The following is a 13,167-nucleotide window of genomic DNA, read 5'->3' as shown; positions in this document are numbered from 1 at the left end:
TTTTGGAATGCCCAAGGTCAAGGCCCTGGAGCATATTTGATCTGTAGAAGCTTGTACCCCGTCATTTATCCAAGGACATCAAGATGGCTCACATGTGTCCTCTTTTGTCACACAAATCCCAGAAGAGATTAGATTGGATTAGAGAGTAAGTACAATAAGCTTAGTGGTTAATCAAGAACATAGAACTGTACCAAGAACTTCTGGTCTAAACAATTATTTTCAGCTTGTGGTCTACAGACTATAGGTAGACCCTCATGCATACACACACACACACACAAACACACACACACACACACACACACAGAGTACATACATACATACATACACATACATACATATAGCCAAAATATGGGAAATTGCCAAATATTATACAATGTGGGCATTCATGTTTCACATCTACCAAGAATTACCAAATGTCACAAGGCATTAGTATTCCCACCTATTCTCACAAGATTTTTAGTCGGGTATAACAAAATTGAATTATATTTTGCAATTAGGATTGATTTCAGCCCTTTTTTCTTAATTAAAATAATTTTTATTGAATTTGGGGATGCTGCAGATGTCCTCTGAGGAGATACATGAATAGGGGGGATTTCCAATCAATATTTGTGATAGTTCTCCAAAGGCTGTGATAAAGATGTAAAGGTCAGCATAGAGGAGAAACAAATACTGGATACTACCACCATCCCACATTGTCCTGGACCTAATTATCCAAAATCCTGTCACTTCATTGTAGAAGGCATGAACAAGCCTTCTTTTATTTAATTAACTTGTGACAATCCCCCAAGCAATCATTCTCTCATTTCATCTTGCACATTGCCACCTTTATCAACTCATTGACAATTATACCTTGACTCGTCTGTCACTTTATACACAGACAGCTTGATTGATAGTGTAGTCCTTTCTGAGGTCAGAAGTTGTAAAGGTTTTGGCATAAGGCTCACTTACTAAGTTACTTTAGGAATTAGTCCATTCGTGGCCAAGGTGGCTAGGTCATGGGAAAGAAACGGGGAAAATAAAAGGCAATGGGATTACACAGGTATTGGTTCTGTTGACCTGATTACGGACTTGTGAATGAAAGCAAAACATGAAATCCAAATTAGGCTGGAAGCAGATTTTATGTAAACAGATTTCTGGGAAGGCTAAAAAAATTACTTAGTTCTGTTTCCTACTGTGGCAGGGCAGTTTTCTTTTCCAGTTTCCAGGGTTTTTAAAAATATTGTATTTTATTTTATTTTTATTTTATAACAATTAAAAATCATAGAAAAATTGCCATACCAGGTGGGTCTGTAAAAAGTCCAGTGCTACTCTAAAGCATGGAAGATACCTTGGCATTTTGTACAGGTCTTTCCAAAGATTCTTTTCAAAAAGGAAGGAAGAATATCAGCTTGTGGTTAGCAATCCTCAGACTCCAGATTCATTTGGTGGTGAAGCTCCCAGGTTCACTACCAGTGGAATGTATGGCCAATTCCTTCCCACCCTTATGTGTGAAATACCAAAATAGTTGTTTCAGTTACAGATGTTTCCCCTAAGCTACTCCACCAGGTACAGTATTCCTGTCCTATATTGGAGTATTACCATTCAGCAGGTCCACCATGATTTCAATCAGGACTTTCATGTATTTGAGCCACTTATTGATACTTATTGATTGTCCCTCAATAGGTCTCCCACTGTCTGTATTCTATACAGTACACACTTGGTCACGTTGCTTCAAGCTTCTCTGCACATGGACCAATGCAACTAGTTCTCAGAGAAAGACTTCAGCCTTCCCCAATCAGGGCCACTCCAGATGCACTGGGATTATGGTCCCAGAATTCCAAATCAACAGGGTTTCTGGGTGTTGTAGTCTACTTTCATCTCTTCTAAGAACAGTAGGATACGAAAAGCTGCATTATCCTTGTGCTGAAGGGTGAATGTTGCTAGCCTCTTCATCACCACTTTGTTGTTTATCCTGGTTAGCTTTATGATTTTGGCATCAGACCTTTCCTTGGCCTGGCTTCTTTGCCCTTCTGCCAACTAGACAGGGGACAGTGCAGTTAAGGATCAGCTACCTGATCAACCTCTAAATTTCACGTCATGTGAGCAGAACTGCTACAGGAAAGAAAGAGGGGATTCCTTTCCATGTTTTTTGATGCTTTGTATAAGGAGACTTCTGGAGGCTTTCACAATGGGTTCGCCATCCATATGGTTTGGAACAGAGGTAAGTTTACTACCTGCAGGAATTTGTGTCTCCACCATCCCCTGCCTTACTGCTCTTTCAGTGTTTGTGGCAAAATTGACTTCAAGCCAATTCATCCTGGCTGGGGGCTAAAAATAATACAGAATACAGAATACTTTAATGGCCAAGTATAAAATATATACAAGGAATTTGTTTTCGGTGACATGCTGCTGCAATCTGGAACTGGTTTACCATTTGGGAAATGAGGATGTGCTTAGAAAACTAAACATCAGCTTTTATAGCTTCATATGTTTCAGCGTTCTTGTGAAGAGGATATTGAAAGCTGGAGCAAAATCTCTGCCAATGTACAATCCCACCCCACCACCACCCCGTCTAATTTACTACATGATCCTGTATTTATATGCCACCTAGTTGCCAAGACTTTGGGCATTTCAAGTCATCATAAAACAGAATCCCATAAAGACTCCACACCCAGCAACCCAATTCACAGAATGGCACATAAAAATAAATCTTGTCAATATTCAAAAGGTATAAAAAGTAAAAGAACAGTATCCTGGCTTCATCATAAAACCAAAAGGGGAAAAATATAAAATATCTCATCCCCTCAGTCCTAACACACACACCCCTCCCAAAGCCCACTTGAACTGAATTGTCTTGATAGTTTTACAAAGAGCAAGTCAAGGAGGAACCAGGCAAACAAGAGGAACCATAATGTTGGAGCCATCACAGAGTAGGTTTCACCCCTTGATCTCTCTCAGGGATGAGACCCTAAGCATTCCTTCCCTAGATATACTTTTCTTAAAACATTAGATACAACTTCTTTCTACCCAGTGGAATAGTTGTGCAAATAATGGAGTGGTGATATTGTACATTCAGGCAACGGTGATTAAGAAGAAGGCATTACCCATCTTGATGTCAGGCCTAGCCCAAGGAACTCCAAGAGACAGTGCAAATTCAGTCCTGTTATATTTATTAGCTACAACCTACAGCAGGAATCTTCCCAGACTGAAAGCCCAGATCCCAAAGTCAGCCAGCCACAACAGTGTGAATTCCTCAGGGAGGTGCCAGTCTCATCCTCTTGTTCCTCCCACGCTCTTCTGGGGAGCTAAGAAAATGTTTATCTCCCTGAGCGTGGCCTTCATAATTCCATTCCATCACACTTGTTTCTACACTAAGCTTCTAGATGCAATGATAAGGCAAAAGTTGGGGGAGGGGGAGAGCACTTTATCTTAGACCCTTATGATCTTTAATTTGGCCCTGAGTGGGCGAAGAATAACTTCAGATGCAACAATAGGAATTCTTCCTTTTAAGGGCCTGATGCATAATGTATAACATTTCTATGCCAGCTATGAGGAGGCCATTGGCAGCAACTCCAGCTTAATTCAATTCTTATCCCTCTTTCCTTCCTTCCTGCTTCAGAATTCCCCCTCCTGGTTTTGGAAGCTGACAGCAGCACAGTTTCCATCTCTATTAACACCAAGCAAGGTTAGTTTCAAACTAGAGATAAAATAAAACAAGGCTAGAAGGGGATTCAAAGGCAGCTGGAGGGTGTATCAGTTGAAATCCAGATAATCTGATTTTTGCTACACTCATATTATAATCCAGGACACTGTATCTTGAGATTGGACTCAAGCACTTAAATCACACATCTGGAGAAAGCTTACTTATTGGACGCCACTGCAGGGGCGTCTATGAATTCAGAATTATGAAGATTCTGTTCAAAGCAGAGAGGAACACAGTTGTTAACTTTTCTTACATACAAAGCTAATGTTCTTGAAAGATGTTCTAGAATTGAGATGCTTTTTTAAAAAAAAGAATGTTCCTCCTTTGTAGAAGACAGAGTCACTCAAGAAGGCCCTTGGAAAAAGACAGGCCAGATTCATATGGGTGCCATCACACCCATATGGTTTCCCCCTTTTTCAAGTATTGTATCTAACCCATTTTTCAAATAATGATTTTTGGTAATACCCAACCATAGTTGGGGTGACTTAATGCCTGGGTTCATGACAAATATAGTGGAATAGTGATTCCTCTCTTTCTCTTAACTTTGTGCACAAACATGCCTGGATAACTTCTTTTTTCTTTTGCCTTGGGTCCTCATGACATCATATTCATCTGGTCCATAGCCTGTACAAAAGGCCGCCTTAAGTTGTCCTTAAGTGTTCTAGTTGTGAAGTAGTGTTCTCTCTCTTATCCTTGCACAATTTTTGTCAAGGCTACAATGACATGCAATCATTCAGTTGCTAAGGTGGTCTGGTTAACCCTAGCAGCTGGCCAGCTTAGGCTGCCTCCTCCCTCTGGTCCCTCCAGGAATGTCCTCTAGGGCTTTTCTAGTTTGGGTAAAAGGAGAGGCCAGTTCTTTCAAACCAGACATTCCTCCTGTACTCATTGGATCTCCAAGGCAACGCCCAGCTCAGAGATTTGGATGAACTCAAACAGCTTGTTTGGGGTTCTAGCAGAGGAGACAGCTATCATATCCTCTTGACTGAAGATAGGTACATTCCTTCTATCTGGGATGGTCATCCTTTTCCACTGAGTGTGCATCTTTGGGAGGGACACACATCTCCATGTGGTGAGGGAGGAAGGGGACACTCACCTAGCCAGCCAAATCATCTGGATCAACCCTGGCAATCAATGGGGTGACAGATGTTGCAGCCAGATCATCTTCACATCCTGGATTAATCCAGCTCCTAACAAATGCAGTGCAGGAGAACTGTGTGGCAAAGCATGAGGTCTCTCTGTCTCTCGCTGTGCTACCTCATGGCACAACCTCCCATATGACTGCTGACTCCTGCTGCTTTAAGACTGTATCCAGCTCCTTTTGAACAGAGCTTGGAAATAGTGCTAAATCAGTCTTCAAAAGCAGCTCAACAATCAGTTATCAGCTAAAATAGTGCTAAGCCTGTGACATTTGAATGTACTTGTCCAAAACCAAAATAAGTTTCAATAGATGGCTAAAACCATCCAAATCTCTAAACTCACCTTGTCTCCAGAGTCAGCTCCATCTCAAGTTAATGAGAATGATTGGGAATGGTTTCCTGCTGGCTAGTGATCTGGAGGAGAGAAACAAAGCAGGAAATCCACCAGCCTCTGTCATTAATATGCCTGTACACCATGAATAAGGATACCACCATTTCCCAACATTCTTCCTGTGCCAAGAGTGAAAGCAGACCATTTTATGCCAATATCATTTTCTACCAGCTCAAGAAATGCTGTAACAACCTATAAGGCACAAGAAATCCTTAGTAAGAAGGTGGTGTTGGAATCCCAAATGAGAATAAGAGCAATAACCTGGCCTACTACCAGCCTTCTAATTAATCCATAATATAAAGTAATCTCAAATTGAATTTATTTATCATACTGTCTCCAGTTGGTTGGTAGGTAATCAATGAAGGTTGGCATTTCTTTATACAGTTGTCAGCTCTTGAAATACAATAGACAAAAGTTGCTTCAAACAATGAAGGTCAGGCAAGATACGAAGAAGAATGATTATGTACTAGTTTCCTTGACCAGCAATTACTTGTATTTGTTTGAAAGTTTGGACAATAAAATGTTCTTGGAGTTATCCTTGGATTTTCTAATTTTATCACGATTACTAAAATTAAGTGTGGCTACTGTATTATAAAAAGAAATAATTGATGATATATAATTTCCTTGCTAGCAGTGATTTAGTAAGATTGTCAAATCATTGGAAAAATCTTTCTGGCAGGGTTGTTGAAAAAGCTGGACAAGTTGTCAGAAGAGCATGGGCTCAAAAACCCTCAGTCATTTAGAAGGCTGTACAATTAGAACAATAAATGGATTGTGTATTTAGCTACTTCCATGGATGTCAACAACATCTTACCTTTGATCCCCTCTCCACCAGGAATTCTGCCTTGTTTCTCAGTGCAGGGAGCTTTGTCTCCAGAACTCATGCCAAAATAGCAGATGTGTTGGGTGCTTGCTTCTGTGTATGTGTGTGTGTAACTTAAATAGTGCGATTAGCCCCCACACTCCTGGTCTTCTGTAAGGCTTTGAAGACCTGGTTCTGCCACCTGGCCTGGGGTGGGGTGGGAATACCTCAAGCACGGGGATGGCTAGCCCCATAGAGGCCTTCTGCCTTCAGCCTCAGATTTTTCATCCTCTTGGTCTCTCCTTCTTCTTTTTAGTAATGTTTTTAATTAAGGTTTTATGTATTTATATATTTTATGTTTTTAATGTTTGTTGTGAATCGCCCAGAGTTCCCCCATTGGGGGGAGATGGGCAGTTGAAAAATTTAATAAATAAATAAATAAATAAATAAATAAATAAATAAATAAATAGGCAATCTATACTTTGAGTCTTACTTACTTCTGGAATCCCCTGGTTGATCTTAGTAGCTTGTAGCTTCTTCTTTGAATCCATCACTTATCTCTGGCCATTTCAGCATTTGTCTGTACCCAAATACAAACTGTTTAATTGGCCTCCATTTAAAAGCATTCTCCATTTGAAGAGTTGTCCAATCCAATACTACTGATAGGCAGATAAGTCTAAGAAGAGGGTGAGTGGGGAGCCCTCAACTCCAAGTACCATACAGCAGATAAAGCCCTCAAAAAAATCCTATAGTCACAATATTGTACGAGAAGAGACAAACTATATCCAAATCAGTGCATCCTCTTTGGGTCATCTCTTACTTACCAGATCTGGGTTGCAAAAATCCATACATCCAGTAGACAGTAGTGAACAAAGAAACTTGGAACTCTATGCTGCCATCTTGTCTTCATTTGGATTGTTGCAGTCCTGCTTTGTAGGACTAGAATGGGACAACCTTCCATCGTGTCCTAAATCACAGGAAAATTAAGGTCAGTATTAAAGTTGTGGGTGGAACTTTATAAAACTACCAGAGAAGGTGTGATGATTACTTCTCCCACCTTTCCATCCTGTTCCTGTGCAATAACCTGAGCTTAGGGAACCTCAGAAAACTCTGGTATTGAACTCTCCAAGATACAGTTTAAGATATAATGGAGGCTGCCTCTTACCTTGGATCGTCTTGCCAATCATAATCACGAAATGCTAGCTCAGACTGGATGCGTTTGTTTATTTATTTATCGTATTTATATACAATAAATAAATAAATAAATAAATAAATAAATAAATAAATAAATAAATACATAGCCTGTTGGTGCTTGGATTTTGATAACTCTTTTAAGGCAGCTGTATAGCAACACCACGGAAGTAGGGAAGGTAATGATGACACCTCGTGTTGCTCTTTAAGGATTATGCTAAGCCCTACGCAAACAAATTATGATCACTTGTGGATGGAGGTCACTCCATCATATATACTGTTCCACCTCCCAGCTTTTCAGTGGTGAAAAGGGGCCATGAGGTTCTGTCCTTTTCTATTCTATTTTACATTGCTAAGAAGCTACTGGGAGTGACCATCAGGGGTCTTAGTGCTATCTTGATGCAGATAACAGCCAGCTTTACTTCTCTTTTCCATCAGCATCAGGCATGACCATCTCCTTGAATGGCTCATAACTGGACCGGTTTGCTAATATCAGACTTCTCTAAAAAAAACCAAGACTGGAAACAATCAGTCCAAGGTCCAAGTCTTTCAGAGCTCAGATTAATAACTTTCATTAGGAAACAGGTAAAAATAATGAACAAGAATCACAGTGCATATTTTACTTTCTAAATCAGAAACCTCTACATTGGCAAATCAAGATAGTTAGATTCACAAGGATGTGCCTAAAGGAGATCCAAAAATGATCATGGATTCAAAATGCAGTGGCCAGTCTTCCGTCAGATGTGCTGCAGTGAGAGTATATGTAACCAGATCGGGGTATTTCCAAGTCCAGTTCGAGGTGCATGTTATTATATATAAATCTCAAAATGGCTTGGGTCTTGCCTGTCCACCCATGTTGTGCAGGGGTCACTCTAGAAAGAGGGTTTCCTGGAGTTTATTAGTGCCAGAGCTCTTTCGTTGGTACCTCCAACACGTTGGCATTCCTTTCCCCTAAGAGTTTGATCTGACTTTTCTGTAGTGATTTTTAACAATAATTAATTAATTAAATAAATAAATAAATAAATAAATAAATATCTACTTTTATGCTTTAGTCTTTTCCCCATCATGGCTCTATGGCTGTCCTACCCTTTTCATATCAGTGCTATGTTTTCCTATCTGGCTTTTTAAATGGTTTTTAATCATGCGATTACTTTAGTTCCGGAATGTTATTCTATCTTATGACGCTCGTTATCTTTTTGATCCATTTGTTCTTTTCGGATTGTAGCGTCAAATACTGCAGGCTGGCTTTGCAGATAGCGTATAAAAATAAATAAAATAAATATATATTATTCAGTTTTGAGTTACAAGGTCTGGGCTACCAAAAAAAGGCAAAATTCTGACCAATAGATGGCAGCAAAATCCACCCCTTCTGCATCTTATTGCTGCCACCTACTGGCCATCTGTATTTTTGCAAGTCAGATCTGATAGTGCTAATCGGATTCATATACACTGGTAGTTGCATAATTTATTTTGCTGATACTTGTTTCTCTCCCTCCTCTTGCTATCTTGCCTGAGGCTATGAAACAAAGCTGCCTCACCTTTTATCCATCTATCATCCACGCACTATTAAGAGAACAGCAGAAACCTTGTATGTTGTGTAGGAATGGTATGCTGGCTGCGTTTCAAAAGACAAAGCTGCAAAAATGGATGCTGGCCAGTCCAAACCTGCTAGCAAATGGCTTCCTGAATGGAGGAAAAGCTATGAAACGTCACCTGGGGGGTTGCCGCAAAACTGTTAAATCACACTGAATTGAGCACCTGGGTGCATCTTTCAAATTCATGAGGCTTTCTGCACCATTCCCACAGGAATTCATTCAGAAAGAGAGAAAAAGGCAGGGTTTCAACAAGCTGCTTCTCATTTTGAAGGTGAGGTGGAAGAATTGGCCAGGAGAATCCGCCAGAAGGTGGAAGAATTGGTCAGATGGTAGGTGGGACATCGCAACACAAGCCCCCTCCCACCTCTGCAATTGCAAATGGTTGTAAGGATACCATTTTCATTTCATATGAATGGCAATGCTTGGGGAGTGGGTATGATTTGAGTAATATTGCTTTTGAACTTTGGTGTTGGAAAAGACTCCTGAGAATACCATGAACTACCGAGGGGAAACAAACAAGCAAGTCATTGAACAAATCAGTCCAGAGTTCTTACTCAAAGCACCAGGCTCAAATTGTCATATTTTGGACACATTATACACAGACGTAACCCTCTGGAGAAGGTTGTAATACTGGGAACTTCTGGAAAGAGCAGAAGAGGATGACCAACAGCAAGGTGGATGGACTCGGGTACAGTAGCAATGGGTATGCCCTCAGAAGACCTGTAGAACCTGGTTAGGGACAGATTATCATGGAGAAAATCTGGGTAGCTGCTAAGAGTTGACACCAATTTGATGGCAGATAATCATCATCAATAATGTTGCATTGTGGATATTTTTAATTGATGTAAACCAGCAAGAGATATAAAGTTATCAGGTTTTAACCTAATAAACAAATGGAATTAATCACATTAAATACATATTAAATATACACAAAGGAAGTGTTTTGAGGATGAAAATAGGAAAAAAGCATGATTTCACTCAGGATGGGCTTTTGTGTATTCAATATTCTGCCCAAGTGTGCATCACCTGAACCTGTTAAAAAAGAGTTGGTGCCACAAAGGAGCAGACCAAGATCAGAACTTAATAAGGAGAGTAGTTTGATCACTCACCTAGACAGACAATCCATTGAAAACATCTCTCTCTGGCTTGACCTTCATGCTTAAATTGTCTTTTTTTGAACAAGCAAAAACAACCTAATTTATGATGTGACTTAGCTGGCTTACTGAAGCCACCTGAAGCGTTCATAAGGACTTCCTTCATTCTTCCCAAACACACTGCTGAAAAATTGGATAGCTTTCAGAGGAGGCTTACAGGACAGCTTTAGGGGACTGGAATACATCCTCTGCTGAAAGTCTTAGAAGAAGTGTGACATAATAAAGACCCAAGCTCAGGAACTGGAGACTTTGCAGCCAATGTTTTGATTGCAGTTCTGAAGTTCTCTATCCCTACCCTGGTGTGGAAGGAGGAAAAGTGCATCCTTCTTGAGATGAAGTCTGTGGTTAGAAGATGTACCTGTACTTCCCTTTTCTTTGCTTGTTGGGCCCCAGGCGAGACAAACTCCATTCAAATAAATAATAATGCTCTTGGCTAGTTCCATATGAACTGTACAGTCCAGGAAAAGGAACTCTGAGCCAGGTCTCCAAGCACGTGCAGCCCATTCAGTCTCTTACTCATCATCAGCAGGAACAGGAGAGCTGAGAGCCTTGATCTCTTCTATACTGTTGGTGGGACAAAGTGAGTTCTTGGATACTATTGCTATGGGAATGAATTTAAAAAAACATATTAGAGGGAGGCTAAATTTTGATTAACTAAAAATGAATCACTAACATTAGACAAAGCGATCAAGATGTGAATGTGATGGATGAGTTACAATGCAAACATTAAAGGAGTAATGAAAATATGATGGATTCTATTATTATATTACATAGATAAAAGCACCCTTTCTACCTTGCAAGACTTTTCAGTTGTGCCTCTGTATTCATCTGAAAAATATATAGTAGCTTTGAATTCTACCGGGTCCATTAGGATCTTGTAGACATCAGGACGGTGGTGGATTAATGCCCCTCTTCCCTGGGGAAATCATGACAATTAAATTCAACTCTTGAACCACTCCTTAATTATACAGTGAATTTGATCCAAATGAGTTAGAAATAACCTTGAGCATCTATGACAAAACCACACCTTTCAGACAAGCAAGAAAAATGCTTTGAGGTCCTACTTGTACATTTCACTCACTTTCATTCCTCTAATGATTGGTTTTGGTTTTAATCTGTCACCTTCTACACTTTGAACTAGGCACTAGAAACTTCAGAGATGAATGAGACTCAACTAAAGCTTTAAATGATGCCCTGTAAAGACAAAGCAGTATCTTAAAATGCTTATTTGAAAGTCTTTGAGCCATTGGGAAGTCCACTTCTTCTCTGATTTTGGAGATGTGTGGGTGTCATAGGTGGTCCACCCTGGCTTATTGCTCAAGCCTGCAGGCATTATACATCTCAGGTGCTGGAAGGGCTTCTACATGTTACGTTGACTGTTCTATTCTGTAATGAGTGTCCTTTAACCATGAAACTGAAAAAGCCTCATAGTTTCTTTTTGAGCTTGTAACATTGGGATTGCAAACCCTGAATCGTTCATTGTCTTCATTATTTATTTGTGAAATTGATATTTTGCCTTTCTTCCAGGAATCCAGATAGTATATGTAACATTTTCTCCTCTATTTTTTTTTTTTGGTCACAAAACACTTTTGGACTAGCTTGGGCTAAAAAATGGTGACTTACCCAAGGTCTCGAGTGTGTTTCCAAGGTATGACTTGAACCTGGGCCTCTCTTGATCCTAGTCTTATACTTCGCTGTTACAAAACATACCCTTATGAAGGGGAGAAAGGAAGCGAAGTGCATCATAACTGTTAAAAATAAGGTCCTTATTTTTAAGGTGTAGGTGCTCATTTAGGGTGTGAATTATCTTTAGGAAGTATGGGAAAGTGTGCTTTGCAGCTTGGGCCATGTACACAAAAGTTACCAGTTGCCCTTCTTAAGTCAACATCGTACCATAATCCAGCCCAATTCGTGCGTGTCATTCATGTCCTTTGCTGAGGAAAGTTTATTTTTGCCACATAAATCTACTCCGTTACCCAAACCATTCTCACGGCTGGACGTTTCACAACATTTTTACAGTCCCTTGCAATGTGGCCAAACTTCCTGTGATGTGTTTTCTGGGAAAGTACTTTCTCACCACTCCCCAAATCTGTTTGGTTTCTCCAAGGCTCCACAAATCCTTCTTGTACCCTTTCTGGCCTGCCCTTCACGGAAACATTGCTCATGCAAAGGCATGGGCTCCCCCCTCGCCACCTCCAGACGTCAGCCTTAAAACATTCTGCAGGGTTCTGTTTACAGTCTGTGCGCTCCATCAGTTATGCAATTTGTCTGCTATTGGGCTAGAAAAGGCAGCGGGACTGACTATCCTGAATGATTCCTCCTTTGGAACACCAGCTTTGAAAGCAAACCTCTACATTTCTTTTTGGAGTATCTTTTTCACTGGGAGATCGGGTATGACCATCCAGGTCCTTTCTTATTGCATCCCTGGGTTCTTCTTTCATAAAAAATTTGGCCTGGAAGAAGAAATGTTAAGATCGCTTTCTGAAGGTGGATTAACATGTCTCAGTCTCTGGCCATAGGACCGAAGCCATGGGAATAGAACCATGTGTTTATGGTTGCAACATCATGACAAAATTTGCTTGTTTACCATCTACTGCTCAAGCAAGCACCATAATGATGGGCTGAGAATCTCTGATCCAGCCTCAGAAGGCTACCAGATTTTATCTTTGCAACTGCCTTACAAGCAGAGACTCCAGAGTACTTCAACCTCATCTCTTCACAATCATTTTTAATTAGAGGCAAAAAGTGCAGTAGCCTTACTGTCTGGGAGCATACGTGCTACACTCCCTCTGCCAGGCAGGACAGGGTGTGAAGGAATATCCCTGGCTCTAATGAAGGGCGTGGTGGATCTGTGCAATCACGCTTCGCTGTCTGGTAAGGCAAATTCCAAATCAGCTGTTGCACAACCTTCCCTCTGCAGGAGCCGTGGCTCCACTTTGGTAGAGGTCAAGAAACAAAGCCAAGAATGGGATTCTTTGGAGGGAAGGCTTGAAATCACCCTAGGGTTGGAAAAGGTTTTACTAATGGGGGGAGGGGGTTTGGAAGACCTTCATGTGCTTGACAGCAATGCCAACCTAATGAATTAAAAAATGACATTGTATTAATAATGGGACAAAGATCCTGCACTCATTTATAAAATGGTACTTAGTTCTCCTGGTGGGTCACCCAGTTGGGCTTCTTCTGACCTCCAGAGCTCCAGAGAAAAGGAGCCACACT

At 40.5% G+C, this 13,167-nt stretch overlaps 1 long non-coding RNA gene across 2 annotated transcripts; it reads right to left on the bottom strand.

The window, feature by feature from the left end:
• Window positions 1-2,521: 2,521 nt before the first annotated feature.
• On the bottom strand, window positions 2,522-13,167 carry LOC148213654 (uncharacterized). Of its 2 annotated transcripts, XR_015794175.1 has the most exons (4): window positions 10,745-13,167; window positions 9,907-10,552; window positions 6,836-6,978; window positions 2,522-6,591 (listed from the first exon to the last, which is right to left on the bottom strand). It is a non-coding gene; the product is annotated as an uncharacterized LOC148213654 (long non-coding RNA). The 2 variants fall into 2 exon arrangements; XR_015794174.1 differs by having other exon boundaries at window positions 2,522-6,978.

Source organism: Python bivittatus, unplaced genomic scaffold (genome assembly GCF_059951505.1).
Source record: "Python bivittatus isolate LINGU-HERP-01145 unplaced genomic scaffold, Pbiv_v1 ctg000970_np1212, whole genome shotgun sequence".
Taxonomy (NCBI): Eukaryota; Metazoa; Chordata; class Lepidosauria; order Squamata; family Pythonidae; genus Python; species Python bivittatus.
This window is presented reverse-complemented; position numbering and strand designations above follow the sequence as displayed.